At 38.2% G+C, this 15,904-nt stretch overlaps 1 long non-coding RNA gene across 1 annotated transcript in view; it reads left to right on the forward strand.

The window, feature by feature from the left end:
• The window catches only part of LOC139763640 (uncharacterized), a 34,587-nt gene that overhangs the window by 8,785 nt on the left and 9,898 nt on the right, over positions 1-15,904 (forward strand). The window contains exons 2-3 of the long non-coding RNA XR_011716200.1: positions 38-9,860; positions 14,693-14,803. This is a non-coding gene — a long non-coding RNA (uncharacterized lncRNA). The remainder of the gene's footprint in view (positions 1-37; positions 9,861-14,692; positions 14,804-15,904) is intronic.

Genomic DNA, 15,904 nt, shown 5'->3' on the forward strand with positions numbered 1-15,904 from the left:
GTGTTATTTGCTGAGAGTTGAAGAGGAGTAGCTGAAGGTGGTAAGTGTGTTTTATGGTATGTGTAGATGTCAGCGGTTGAAGGTAAATCCAAGCAAAAGTAAAGTATTGGTGTTTGAAAGGAAACAGAGTGAAAGTGTAGATTTTGTAAAACCATATAGCATGAAAGAAGAAAGTGTACTCAATTGTGCTTTGGATATGGGAGTAGAAAGAGTGGAAGAGGTGAGAGAATTTAAGTATTTAGGAGCTGTTTTGGGTAAGTATGGTGATATGGAAGGAGAGGTAAGGGAGCGAGCAGTATAAGGTAGAAAAGTCATTAGGTCCCTTGATAGAATAATGAGCAGTAGAGGAGAAAGTATGAAAGAAAAGAGAGGATAGAGAGACAGCATAGTCCTCACATCTGACCTATGAAACTGTGACATGGACATGGAATGAGTCACAGAGGTAAAGAATCCAGGCTGTAGAAACGAGCTATTTGAGAAGAGCACGTGGTGTGACTAAATGGAATGAAGAAAGAAATGAAGGAGGTTTATGAGAAATGTGGTACGGCAAGGAATTAATTGTAGAGAGGGTAAAACTTAATACTTTGAGGTGGTTTGGGCACGTGGAAAGGATGCAAGATTGGGAGTTTAGAAGGAGAGTGTATGGTGGTACAATTAAAGAGGTTGGTGTGAGAGGAAGACCACCTCTGACAGGACAGAGAGAGTGAAAGAATACTGGAGGGAGAGGAATGGTGGAAGAATGCTGGAATGGTAAGGCCAGGGATAAATGGAGACCCTTTTGCCGGGGCCATCCCTTGATGGGAGTGCCTGAAGGGAATGGGCATCAGAGATATAGGTAGATAGATAGTAGAGAAAAGAGAAAGATACCCATGGGTGTATAACTTCTACTTCATACAGCAGAAAGAGGATTTTTTTTTATTGTTGATTTACTTGATTTTGGTTCATTTTAGAGATCCTGAATATTCTTCGTTAGTTTGACACTGTTGGTTAGCAATAACAAATAATTCCAAATTACATACATACTGCAAAGCATCACAACAGCATGAAGATGATGGGAATCAGTTAGATATGCATTCTGTGTGCTATGGAAGCAGATTTATGAAAAATATTCATCTATTAGTAATAGGAAATAAACAACACGCGTCAGTACTTATGTTCACATGTGTACTACATACTTGCCTTCAAATTGTTCAGTACTACTGATCCTATTTCTCCTCAAAATCACTACTGATCACTACAAAATGTTTACTATATGCCCTTTTATGGTGAGTACACTTATTTTTTTATTGACATTTTGAAAGTGATCCTCTCATGGTTTGAATTTGTTTTACCTTTGCAAGGGTAGTACCTATATTGGTTTAACTGTATAAAGGATTTTGTGTATAGTATGTATATTCACATCTTCCCCCCTCCCCTTTTTTTTTTTTGCAAAGGTTCCTTCTGTATGGATTTGTTTTCCATAATTACATTTTTTTACTCAGATTCATTCTGAAGGGGGATGGTTCAGTCATATAGGGGCTGAACAATTAATGTCTTTAAGGTTATCCAAAATTTATAGCTGATTAAGCCCAGCTTTGATAGTTCTCTTGATTTCTTACTGCAAGCTCCTGTATAGCAAAGGCTTATTTTGCACTTCTGGCATGTGAAAAGTAGGGTATAAGCATGGAGAAAGACATAAGACCTTGTACTTGTGACAGATTGAAAAAATTAAGTTCCTTATTTTTAATGTATGAAATATTCTGCTCAATTTTTTAATTATTTCTAGATTAGAATTTAAGACATATTTTTACTCCTAAAGCATGTTATAAAATGACTTGTGGATTCATATGCCCTCTCCCAGCAAAGTATGTTTTCGTACCCGACCCTGTAGCAATCTACTTGCAAAGAAAATGTACCAGAAAAAGCTTGGTCTCACCATGGTGTGTCTGTGCTTTTGCCCTTATTGGTTTCATTTGCTTATGTAATAATAGACTGCAGAGTGGCAGATTTTTCATGAACCTAACATCATTGCTAGGAAAGGACAAGCGGTATTCTTCTTTTATACTTTCTATTTACGTATACTGTAAATTTTTTTATGTTCAAATGGTTTTGGTTTCTTCAGCTATCACCAACTTTTGATTGGGTAAATTAGTGTTGTCTTGGTGACATTGTTTCATAGAGAAAATTATAGTAAAATATGATGACTTCCTGTGTTTGTTTGCTAAGTGAACAATCAGTTTACCTCATCATTCCAATGCTCTCTTATCATGTGTACGCCTTTCATCCTGCATGTTTCTCAAAATCCATCCTGTCTTAATTGCTGGGAGCAGTATATCCTTGGAGCTGCTGGAGCCCCCGAAAAAAAGGTCTTGGATGTAATTGTTATGGATAGGTACAGATAAACGGATAGATAGACGCATATATTATACCCTTGCACAGCCTTTAACAAGGATGATGGCCTCAAGTTTATGGGTAAATTGACTGTAACCCATGCGTGTTTTTGACCTTGGTAGTAACCTTTTCTCCCTTCTGATAGCTAACTTGTTTAACATAATGACCGGTAATCCTTATGGCTCTTGACCTTACGACAAAATTAATTTTCACTTACAGAGACTTGTTGTATATTAGCAAGAAGGATCATAATTACTGTCCTGGCTTCTCTCTATCTAATTTACTTGGTATGGGCTATCTTTAGACCAAGAGGGTTGAGCCTTCAGAGGCAAAGATAGTCTGACACATTGTTTGTAGGGGCAGCTACTTTTTTTTACTGTGAAATATAGACATTAGATTGGTTGAACCTCAAAGGACTAATTGTGAAGGGGTTGGCTGTTACTTTCTGAAAAATGTTTGGGCTTCCATTGACTGGCACCATAAGAGGTTGATGGGTATTCTACCTCATGCACAGTGTGAAGAAAGTGTATTGTAATCAGAACTTATTTTTTTTAGAATTATAGTATCTTGGATCTTGAGTGCACAACTATAAGCCATGAAAGATTAACTTGAAATATGCACAACAATTGTAATAATTTCCCCGAGGAGGAAATTGAGTGTATTTTTTTATGAATACGTAAGTAATTCATACTGGCCTAAAGCAATCCACATTCATGCCATTTCAGTCTGTGTAAATGATTCAGCCATTATCATTCATTCATAATTATACATTTTAAACTATCAGACTTTTATTTGAGCTCTGTACAGTTTATATTTTAAAGTTAGTATTCTACATAGATACTTGTAATTATGTAAGGTCTTAAGTTTATCATTTCCCTCTCATAAATTTTGAGTGTGGTTAATGGTTTATGCCAAATTTTGCTGGAATGTTATAGCAATGTTAACAAACAATAGGAATCACTGAACATTTTTTTTATTACAGAGAAGGATGCTTATATGTATTTCTGCCGTCATTTTGCTGTTCTTGCCAAAGATGGTAAGAGTGTTTAATGACACATGGTGAAGTTATCTCTGTATACAGTATTGAATAATTATATTTCACTACATTTTCATTTTCATGAGACTGCATTCTCTGTCTGTGAATTTTGAGTATGAAATACAAGTTGCCAATACCACATAAGAGTAGTAAGAATGTCTTTTAGTCAGGACCAAAAGCTTTATTCTACTGAAAAGTAGATTAATTAATACTGTACAATGCTGATGACTTGGAAACTGTGTATTAGATACACAAGATCATGCACTGGGTATCATATTTCAAAGTTTGTTTTTAAAAACTTAAATATATAACAATAAGGTGAGCTGTGATAATGAAACTGAATGTTCTCGGTTAGGTAAAACTGCATGAATGAGATCAGCATTTTGGTAATCACCATATTCATGGATGAATCTTGCTTCATTGAACTCATAAAGGATATGATGTTCTTTTGAATTGTGTTCCACTTGTACAATTCTTTGTTAGTCAGTGCTCTTGAATTTCGAAATCCCTTCTAATCGTACAAGTATAAATCAGATACTGTTCATTTGTCTATAAAAAGGTATGTCTCCATTGTAGAATGCACACAGTCTGATGCCAACTAGAGTTTGGCTTATTTATTGATATTAATGAGATGCCTTGTATACATATGATTGTCTGCCTAACATTGCAAGTCAGTCCATGTTTATACTATTTTCTCTCAAGTGAAAATTTCTATTTTGTGTTATGCAGCAATACAAATCTGGGTCCTTTATAAAATAAAAGATTATTTTGAAAGTGCTGTAAAAGTGTTTATATATTATACAGTGTTCAGATGTTGTATAGCTTCTTTTATATATATATATATATATATATATATATATATATATATATATATAGATATATAGATATAGATAGATAGATAGATAAGAAAATAGTTTTTGAGTACCTTTTCATTTTAAATAACATAATTGCTTTTGGGAATTGAACTATTTTTCTAACCCTGTTTGTTATGCAATAGAAGTTTGTAGTGTCTTATTTGAGAAAACTATTAAATATAGACAGTTGGATATGATGTGTTTGTTACTTCCTATCAACAGATAAAGTTGTACAGTTTGGTGTAAAAGTTTGAATCGCTGTAAACTGTTCTGTGCTGATATTAGCAGTATGGCTGTTCACACACCAATTTACAACTAATTGTCATTGCCACCTTTGTAGTGGAGCATCATAAACATATAATTTATTCATATACCCCCAGTCACTTGCTGTTATGTAAGGTGTGCCGTTAGCATAGTCTAATATCTATAGCTAAGCCCCATAGTATACTCCATTGTTTACCTATACCTCTTCATATCCTGTAATTTAGCTCATGAATAGTCTATAACCTTCCCAACATTCCACATCACTCCAAATCTTTCTATCAACATATTTCTCTCACCCTTTCTCAGTAATACCTGTGATACCCCCCATAGTCTCATTTACTCCATCCTTCCATTTCCTTATTAGTCTCCCCATCCCAATAGCTCCCTCTACCTCTGACATGCAGGCATGTCATTCTCTCTTTAACTAGTCTTGTCCATATGCCTAAACCATTTAGGCAGAGTCTAGTAAGCTATCTTATTCTGATTACATTTACTGCCACACCTTTCTGACAGTCATTTAGTACATGACACATCCACACTCTTCCCTCTGTATTCAAGGCCTAAAACTCCGTCCATACATTACTGTTGTGACTTGTACCTGGAAGCATACTCATCTTTGCCCATACAGACACTGACCTTTCCTTCCAAACACTCTTTAATGTGTCTAGAACGTTAACCCTGAGAGTCCTCCCCATTTCAGTTCACATTCAAACTCAACCCCTTACTGTTATTCACATTAGCTTCCAGTTTTCTTACTTTACCCACTCAGTTACCATCCTCTCGAGTTCTTTTCGGTGTCACCTGCTTTCAGAGCTACGTTATACACAATCATCATATGATTAACCTTCCATGCTTCCCACTTCATGCTTACTGAAATCTGCCCCTTTCTCCATGAACTTCACATCCATCTCCCTCATCACGCTAGTCATTAACAGATTAAAAGACCATGGTGATTTTATTTAGATCCACCCTTACCTGGAGCCACTCATTCTCCTCCCTTTCTGCTCGCACACACACCTTATTTTCCCATACAAAATCTTTAATGCATTCTTTAGCACTTTTTTACCCCATATATCCCAGTGAATGTTGGTTTGTGGCAGGGGTGTGTGATGTCTCTATGGTTGTTAAATTTGTTTATGGATGGGGTTGTTAGGGAGGTGAATGCAAGAGTTTTGGAGAGAGGGGCAAGTATGCAGTCTGTTGTGGATGAGAGGGCTTGGGAAGTGAGTCAGTTGTTGTTCACTGATGATACATCGCTAGTGGCTGATTCAGGTGAGAAACTGCGGAAGTTGGTGACTGAGTTTGGTAGTGTGTGTGAAAGAAGAAAGCTGAGAGTAAATGAATAAGAGCAAGGTTGTTAGGTTCAGTAGTGTTCAGGGACAAGTAAATTGGGAGGTAAGTTTGAATGGAAAAAACTGGAGGAAGTGAAGTGTTTTATATATCTGGGAGTGGAATTAGCAGCGGATGGAACCATGGAAGCGGAAGTGAGTCACAGTGTGGGGGAGGGAGCAAAAGTTCTGGGAGCGTTGAAGAATGTGTGGAAGGTGAGAACGTTATCTTGTAAAGCAAAAATAGGTATGTTTGAAGGAATAGTGGTTCCAACAATGTTGTATGGTTGCAAGGCATGGGCTATAGATGGGGTTGTGCGGAGGAGGGTGGATGTGATGGAAATGAAATGTTTGAGGACAGTATGTGGTGTGAGGTGGTTTGATCGAGTAAGTAATGAAAGGGTAAGAGAGATGTGTGGAAATAAAAAGAGTGTGGTTGAGAGAGCTGAAGAGGGTGTATTGAAATGGTTTGGTCACATGGAGAGAATAAGTGAGGAAAGATTGACAAAGAGGATATATGTGTCAGAGGTGGAGGGAACGAGAAGTGGGAGACCAAATTGGAGGGGGGAGGATGGAGTGAAAAAGATTTTGAGCGATCGGGGCCTGGACATGCAGGAGGGTGAAAGGCGGGCAAGGAATTGAGTGAATTGAAATGATGTAGTATACCAGGGTTGGCATGTTGTCAATGGATTGAACCAGTGCATGTGAAGCATCTGGATTAAACCATGGAAAGTTTTGTGGGGCCTGGATGTGGAAAGGGAGCAGTGGTTTCGGTGCATTATACATGACAGCTAGAGACTGAGTGTGAACGAATGTGGCCTTTGTTGTCTTTTCCTAGCACTGCCTCATGCACATGCAGGGGGAAGGGGTTGTTATTTCATGTGTGGCGGGGTGGCGATGGGATTGAATAAAGGCAGACAGTATGAATTATGTACATGTGTATATATGTATATGTCTGTGTGTGTATATATATGTATACGTTGAGATGTATAGGTATGTATATTTGCATGTGTGGACGTGTATGTATATACATGTGTATGTGGGTTGGTTGGGCCATTCTTTCGTCTATTTCCTTGCGCTACCTCACTAATGCAGGAGACAGCGACAGAGTAGAATAAATAAAAATAAATATACATTTTTTTTTTACATCCTTCCTATGAAGTTTCTTGCTTGATTTCTTTTTATAACCCTTATGTGTATTTGGAACACAACCATTTTCTTCAAAATGCTAAAATAAATCAATTCACTTCCTTAACTTTCCATTTAGGATGTTCAGTAATTACTCATAAAAACATTAGTTGTACTTTCATAATTACCAGTTATGAACAATTACAATTACTTCATACCTGAATCAAGTTGAGTTCAACAGGGCCAACCATGTCCCTTGAATTGTGTTTCATATCTGCCCTTCCAGTCCTTTGTTTTCTTGAAGTTACCTATACTGTTAGTCATGTAAAATTCCTTCGGAGTACTTAATTCAGATATTACTCAAAACTGTGATAGTTTCAGTGAAAATATACCTTTTTTCACAAAGTTCCACCAAGTAATCTCAGTACATACCACCACAGAATTTTGTATTTCTTATCATTTCCCTAACAGTAGAGGGTGGCAATAAACAGCTAGGATCACTAAGGCCACATATAGATGCATTCTGATGTACATTTGCTTGTCAGAAAACAAATATCCTTGAATTTATACAAAAGTATTATAAACACCATCATAATTAGGGAAAGTTAAGAGTAGCTACATTTCAGTAGTAGCTGCAGTACTTATTACCATCAGAGCCATGCTGTCATTGCCAGATAGTCTCAAAATAAATGACACTAAGGTCTACAATAAAAGTTCAAAGCGAGTGATTTTTGAGCTTCAGTTGATTACTTTTGGTGATGAGGGTGGACAAGTGTGCAGCTCATGAAGCTGCTCCCCTCGACTCCTGCAGTTAAGATGCAATACTGCTTTTTGCTTAAGGGACTCATTTTAACAAAGTATGGCAAGTGGGAATATTGGTTTACAATGAGTTGTTGTTGCTTTGTCTACTTTTTATTGATAATAAAGCAGAAGTATTGAGAGTGTGCAAGAAGGTAGCTTCAGTCTTTGGTCACCAATATCCTCCTGTCTAAATACTCAAACTTTTCCCTCTAGAAGCATGCATTTTTATTTCCTCTCTTAAAGAAGGCAGACTGTCGAACCCTTCTGACTGTTACTCCATTGCTCTCGCTTAACCTTTTCCTAGTCTTCAAAACTGCTTCTTAACTTTCACTTTCTTCGATACTTGGAATCCCACACCCTTCTCTTAGATCATTTACCTGGCTCTTTGTAGTGGAAAGCCTGCCGGTGATCTTTCCTATGTGGTTTACTTTTTGGTTTTCTTTCTATGATTTTTGTAAATTCCATGTTGTGTCATCATCTTTAAAGCTTGTAAAAGGATGCAGCACAAATCATGGAGTTCCTTCATTTGTTTTTCCACCTCTGTGCTTTTTCATGCATAACTTCCTTTTCAATTGCTCCATCAAGGTAGTTGTTGATGCAGTGACTTACCTCTCTCATGAGTGGTGTTCTTAAATGTTCTTTCGTATGACCTAAGAGTTTATTCTCTCCATGAACTACCTTTATCCATGTTTTATGTTGTTGAATTCACTCTACTGTCTTCAACTCACTAACCCTCCCAACTCCCTCTTATTACTTTTCCCCACTCACTGTACATATATTTTCTCTTAATTTGTACATGTACATCATCTGTGAACAGGGAAGCCATAACCTGGTTAAATTCAATAATGCAAAGTCTTTTCTTCTATCCTTTTCTTAATCTCACTTGTTTCCTAACATCACATTTCGACCTGTGCAGCATCTCTGCTAGGGGAAGCAATAACTTGGTCAAAGCCAACCATGCAAAAACTTAATTTCTATCCATATATCTTTCTGAATCTCACTTTTTTCTAACATCATACATTGAAACACTACACTTGAACCCAGCAGTAATGTAAACGTGTTAGGCATCGTCAATCCTCAGTTCTATATTTAAAGAATCCCGCTTAATGATCACCACAAAATTTGCTTCCCATTAGCTGGAGGTATTGCATACGAGCAGCAATAGTTTTTATGAGCAGTAGTTCCGTATTTACAGGGTCTCATTTGTCAGTGTACAGAGTAATTCTTGCAGAACTAGGATAGCTCTTCTTTTCACCTTTCCTTTAGCTTGAGTGGAATCAAAAGCCTTCTGCCTTATTAATTCTCATGCTATCACCTACCTTGAACCACCCATATCCATTCACCATGATGGATAATTATACCTATTATCTTGCTCAGTCAGTAAGAACAGAGCTTATGTTATCTTCCAAAATGATCAACATTGCTTGTTATCTTGCTTGGTAGCTAATTAGTGTTGAAAAGTGTGAATAATCAACATTGAGTGTGTCATCGTGCTCACATGAGAAAATAAAGGCTCAAAGTTGCCTTTGTTATCATACAGGGTTTGCTATTTATGAACAATTTAATTTGTTGTTTGCCTTTTATTTGAATGTCTTGAACATTCATCCTATACAGTCTGTTATGAACTTACTTTCAGCTAACTTTACTCACAAATCTATCCCTTATGCAGCCATTTGCCTTACCTTGACGTCAATATTTGTGAGGAATTTTGATACATTCCTCAGGTGCCTTCATGATGCTTTTATTTTCTTGTTCCTTGGACAGCCATGATGAAAACCTTTCTTAAATGTGTTACAATTTCTAAATTTTGTTGTCTTACAGGTGATGTTAGCTTGTCTGTGTCAACTATCAAACCGGTGAGCAAACTCTAGTGATGCATGGCACATGTTGCACAGCTATACCCTCCACTAGCGCTGCCCAACCCTGAGGATGTCTCTGTTCTGGGCAACACCTTTGGTCTTTTCCTAAAGCAACATGACAGTGGTTGCCACCTCTTCCCGCTCCACCCAGACCTTTGGCTGTCACTGAGTGGGCACCTTTGCTGTTGGTGCATGGTCATTCCCTGCCGAGACAAATGAGGTAATCTTGAAAGTTATAAATGCCATGTAGTGTGTTATGTACTAGTAACAACATTTACGAAAATAAGTAAGGTCCTGAAGGGTTAACTTGTTTAGTTCAAAATCAAGTAAATCAAATACAAAACCTGCTCGTGATTATAAATATGAGCATCTTGTGACACCCAGGTACCAGATTTCAGCGCAATATATCACTTAAATTTACTTTTTCATTTTCTTTTGATTTTTTTGATAAGATTCATGTTACCAAGATGATCAAACAGATAAGGGGGAGGGGATGAGATGGGAGAGGATAAATATTGTGAAGTGTTTTTCTAAAATATTCTCTAATACAGGCATTGAATTAATTGTACTGATAATTACTCTTATCTGATATGAATCCCCATAATATGGGCTTTCCTTTCACAAATAAGATGTCATTACAGTCCCTCTTTATCCAAACTATCAGAAGTATTTAACCTCAGATTCAATTGATTTAACCTTATAAAGGATGAGTTTTATTGTAAAGTAACCTCATAGAGTGGTCAGTACAACATTTCATTTCCACATCATTCAGAATCCTCAGTTTAGTCAGAATAGATTTTCACACTTCCACTCATTCAAGTGTCAAATTTGGCATTCCAAAAGCCAGCAACTACCAAATTCTGACACCTGTGATAGTATTGTGTAATTACTTGTTGCTATAGTCTGTGTTGTACAATTTGGGGTGAGAAATCCGAAAGAATTTTTGGTAAGTATGGTAACAAACTACAATTGTAATGTTGTAGTAACTTGGTTCATGGAGGCTAAGAATAGGCTTACCATTCTTATGAGCACTAACACTGCCGGTATACACAGGTATAAACTGTTGGTGACTGACAAAGGTGCTTATCCTTACATTCCCTGAAAGGAGTAAAGGTTATGCCTGTGTTTATCTCGGTAACTGTACTGTAGAAACCCTTTTGACCATCATTTTGTGGAAGCTGAGCACTGCAAAACTGGTCTCTTGAATTACTGTTCTGCCCACCTGGATATGTTAGTGACACAGAGGAATGTTCTCGACATAACCACCCCTAAATTGCGCTTCCTTGATCCAGCCCATGGATCAGAGAATTACTTGAAGCGTAAAATACTTCATAACAAATGAATTTCCATGTCGTTGGGTGAGATTGTTTACTAATGCAGGTGGAGTTGATGCCTCCTGGAAACAGTTCACCTTCACGGATAGCATTTGGGCATAGGAACAGACTTGGGATGCAGTAACGCCATCTGCATTGAAGAACACTTGGCATAAGCTATGTCCTAGGACCATGCTTGATGACAGTGGGAATGCTACAGTTTTGAAGGGTTTAATATTTGAGAAAACTTCAGTAGTAGAACTGTTAGGATACCTCAAAGAGGTAGATACCTTGCACAAGGCACCTCTACTAACCCTATGATGTGTTTTCTCCAGATCTATGAATTCCATATACAATTCACTTTTTTCTATAAGTATTTCACACTCAGATTCTTTAGTTTACAAATTCTTTAATTTATGAAGCCACAGTGCTTCTCAATTAGATGCTCTGATATTGCCACCATCTTCTCAATCACCACTATCCCATACATATTACCAGGTATCAGGGTCTCTGAGAGAGGGGTGCAAGGAATACATCATACCCAGGCCCAGGGGTCCAAAAGGGGGCCCAGAAATTTCCTGGGATCTCAGAAAATGCAGTTAATGAACAGAGTGCTCAATTCCATCCCTTTCTCATCTTCCGTAACTTTTTTGGCCTTACATAAGCTCATGGCATAAAACCTTAGTGGATAAAAACAGGATGACTAATGGAGAAGGGAAGGGGACCCGAAAGAAACTTTATACCCCGATAAAATTCCTCTCATGGGCCTTGCCAGGTAAAGTTGAACAAATATATACTGTGTAATTCAAGCATTCACTTTTGTGTTCCATGCCTTTATTAATTCACTTTTGTGTTCCATGCCTTTATTATAAGGGCACTATTCATGCATTCTGCCAGTTCTCAGGCACCTCATCTTGGGATATACAAACACTGCGACAGCCTAAGTAACCAATCAAAACTATCACTTCCTTTCTCATAAAGCTCAGTCGCATTTGCATCTATTCTTGCAGCTTTGCTCCACTTCATCTTGTACAAGGCTTTCACTATATCCTTTCCTTCCATCAAACCACTCCTGATTACTCGCGTTTGAATGCCACATCTACTACCCCATACCACACTCAACAGTACTTAGAAATACTCACTCCATCTCTTTTTCACCTCTTCTTTATATTTTACCTATTTTCCATCTACCCCCTTCTCTATCATTCCCATTTGTTCTCATGCTCTTTATCTCCTTCCAAAACACTTTCTTGTTTTCCTGAAATTCATTGATACTATCTCTCCCCATCTCATATTTGCCATCTTTTCCAGCTGTTATCCCTTTCTCTTTGCTTCCTGTTGCTTCCTCGTGTACACCTTCCAAACTCTTGACACTCCTTACTTGTCCCCCAAAAAGTACCCCTTTCTCTCCTCTCACTTACCAGGTGAATAAGCACTTAATCACCCACCTTTGATAGCTTATTTTCATTCTTTCCCTAATTAATCTTGACCTCATTCCATGTTCTTCAACATGGTCTCATAGCCTCTCCGTCAACAGAAGTGCTATACCCTCATTTGCCCCAAAACATTCCCAAACCATTCTACCCGTTTCCCCTTCAACACAGTCTTACCTGAAATATCCAAGTTCCTGTCATTAAACACTGCACTTCAGGAAGGTTACATTATGCACATTCAGCCACCCCAGCTTGAGCCTTCCAGGAGGAAATCCTTGTTTGTCTTTTTATTCTGTTCCTGTTCACGTAAAGTGACAATACAGGAAAGGTAGGGCTTCCAATGTCTTATTCCTCTTAGTCAACTATTGACACACAGTAGATATGTGGGCAATATTATTTTGGACTCCCATGGTGTAGCAGTTAGCATATCTGTGACACATTCACAGGCCGCCCACACTCAAGTGCATAGGTTCGAATCCTGGTTATGGCAGTCAGTCCATATTCAACCCAACTGTTCAACCACACCAGGAGTTGGTTGATAAAATGAGTACCTGGCTCAGGCTAGGGTATATATATAAATATTGCATGAATGGGATGGCTTTGATTAGGGTCTCAGCTGTAGGAAAAAAAATCCTAACATTATTCTTGGAAGGGTACAGGCATTGCACACACTTCACCATGTCTTTCCTGGTCCTAAACTCCTTTGTACCCCTTACAGGTCACATCATAGAGACTCCATCTTTGTTGGCAAGTGCTATATTTTCTGCCGTAAATGCCTTAGTTGAGGATATTATATAATGAAGGGTATGGTAATGTTCTGTATATGTGTGGTGTAGTAGTGTTTGGTATATAGTGAAGGGTGTGGTAATATCTTGTACAGGAGTGGGGCAGTGAAAGGTATGGTAATGTCTGTACAATCAGTTGTTCAAGTATATTCTGTATAGTGAATACCGTCTTATTCAGCACTGTTGAGTGGTGTGAGATTGTGTCCCATACAATGAATGGTATAATCATGTTTTTTACCATAAAATGTGTGAGGTAAGTTTTGTAGTAAATGATACAATACTACTGCCTGTGGGTTGGAATGATGTTTCATACAGTGAGTGGTACAGTAATATTCTGGACCATGAGTGATATGCGAATATGTCCTGTTCTATCAATAAATATACTCATATTACCCACCATTAGTGGTGAGGAAATTTATAGTAGAGAGAAAGGTAGGATCGTGTTCAGTTCCTTCAGCAGTGTGAGAGCCTCTTTTACAGTGTTTGGTATGATCAAGCCCCGTATCATGTAGGGTCATCTTGTGCAGTGAATGGCATGATCTTGCTTGCCGTCTCTACACCTTTTAAAGTCACTGTGGTATGGTAAATAGAGGGAAGACCAAGTGAGGAAGGCATAGTTGAGTCTGTGAAGATTTCTTGAGTTCAGGTTAGAGAATTCAAGTGTCTTTGAGTCGATAAAAAAAATAGAGGCTATAGCTGGTGAATCTGATGATGGTATTGACATGTTCCTTCTTGGTGGAGGCTAGAGTTAGACAGGTTTGGAAGATAGGCTGATGTGAATGACTGTGGTCTTGGTTTGGTTGATGGTGGTGGTCTGACTGAAGACCGTCAAGGATGTTCTTTAGAGTGATGTAATCAAGGGAACTATTGTCAATATTGACACCAATGGTACTGTTGTCAACATATGCTTATGAAGCAGTTGCATCCTACAGGGTATAATTTATGATGATGAGGAAGTACAAGGGTCACAGGTTTGTGCTCTTCGAGACACTAGAGGTGAAGGGCCATTAGATGGTATTAGCCCTTCTGATAACACTCGTTTAGGAAGTATGCAAGCCAGGGAATGCTGAGACATCTCAGCAGTGTTATGGGTTACTGGATCAAAAGTTTTGTTAAAATTAACATTGATGCAAGAGCCAAAGAGGTCTTGCATCTCTTTAGATTGTGATAGAATCTAGGAGGCTGACAAGGCAGTGGGTGGAGAAGGTCTTCACATTACCAAACTGCTGATGGTCCAATTAAATTTACCCAAACTTTCACTGTAAGGTAAGGATTGAGGTTATGGTATTAGGTTGTACTTCACTAAGAGACTGTTGACGTAGATATCAGGAAGACATATGACTAAGAGACTGTTGACGTAGATATTAGGAAGACATATGAAGTCTGTAATTCAGTGGGCTGGGTGTTGTGACTGATGGAGGGGAGCACTAATTATGAAGCCGAGGGTTCTCACTAGCTTAGGGTAGAATTCCTTGCATACTTTCTTGGTCTGTCATTAAGTATACCTTATGTTTGTTTCAGAAGCTCCCTACCCTCCCACAGCTTGGCCAGAAGACATGCTGCTGTGACATTCAGTTTAGAAAGGTTGTTCGGAGGTTGCAACCTGTGGCCTTATGTAACCACTCCAACCTGGTGAGTCTGGAATACTTTGTATATGTTTATATGGAGCCAGGGCCTTTTCAAATTTCTCCAATATACAGACCATGGCAATTCTAATGGCTATAAACAAATGGAAACACTGTGGACAGTTAGTTAGGATATAAGTTTGAATGGAGGAAAATTGGAGGAAGTGAAGTGATTTAGATATCTGGGAGTGGATTTAGCAGCAAATGGAAGCAAAAGTGAGTCATAGGGTGGGGAAGGGTGAGGTTCTGGGAGTGCTGAAGACTGTGTGAAAGAAAGAACTTTATCTGGGAGGGCAAAAATGGGTATGTTTGAAGGAATAGTTCCAACATCATCAAATGGGTGTGTGGCATGGGCTATAGATAGGGTTGTATGGAGGAGGGTGGATGTGTTGGAAATGAAATGTTTGAGGACAATATGTAGTGTGAGGTGGTTTGGTTGAGTAAGTAATGAAAGGGTAAGAGAGATTTGTGGAAATAAAAAGAGTGTGGTTGAGAAAGCAGAAGAGGTAGCGCCAGGAAAACAGGAAAAAAAAAAGGCCACATTCATTTACCTAATATCTATCTGTAATGAGTAATGCACTGAAATCACAGGTCCCTATCCACATCCAGGCCCCACAGACCTTTTCATGATTTAATCCAAATGTTACACATACCCTACCTAATTCAATCCATTAACAGTATGTCGACCCCATTATACCAAATTGTTCCAATTCACTATATTCCATGCATGCGTTTCCCTATCCTATACGTTCAGGCCCTGATCACTCAAAATATTTTTCACTTTATCCTTCCACCTGTAATTTGATCTCCTGCTTCTCCTTGTTCCCTCCACCTCTGACACATATATCCTTTGTCAATCTTCCCTCTCATTCTCTACATGTAACCAAACCATTTCAATACATCCTCTTCTGCTCTCTCAACCATACTTTTTATTACTACACATCTCTCTTACCCTTTCATTACTTAATCAAACCACCTCACACCACATATTGTCCTTAAACATTTCATTTCCAACACATCTACCCTCCTAACAATCCTATCTATAGCCCATATAGTATAATATTGGTGTTACTACTGCTTCAAACATACCCATATTTGCTGTCATATA

Source organism: Panulirus ornatus, chromosome 47, assembly GCF_036320965.1.
Source record: "Panulirus ornatus isolate Po-2019 chromosome 47, ASM3632096v1, whole genome shotgun sequence".
Taxonomy (NCBI): domain Eukaryota; kingdom Metazoa; phylum Arthropoda; class Malacostraca; order Decapoda; family Palinuridae; genus Panulirus; species Panulirus ornatus.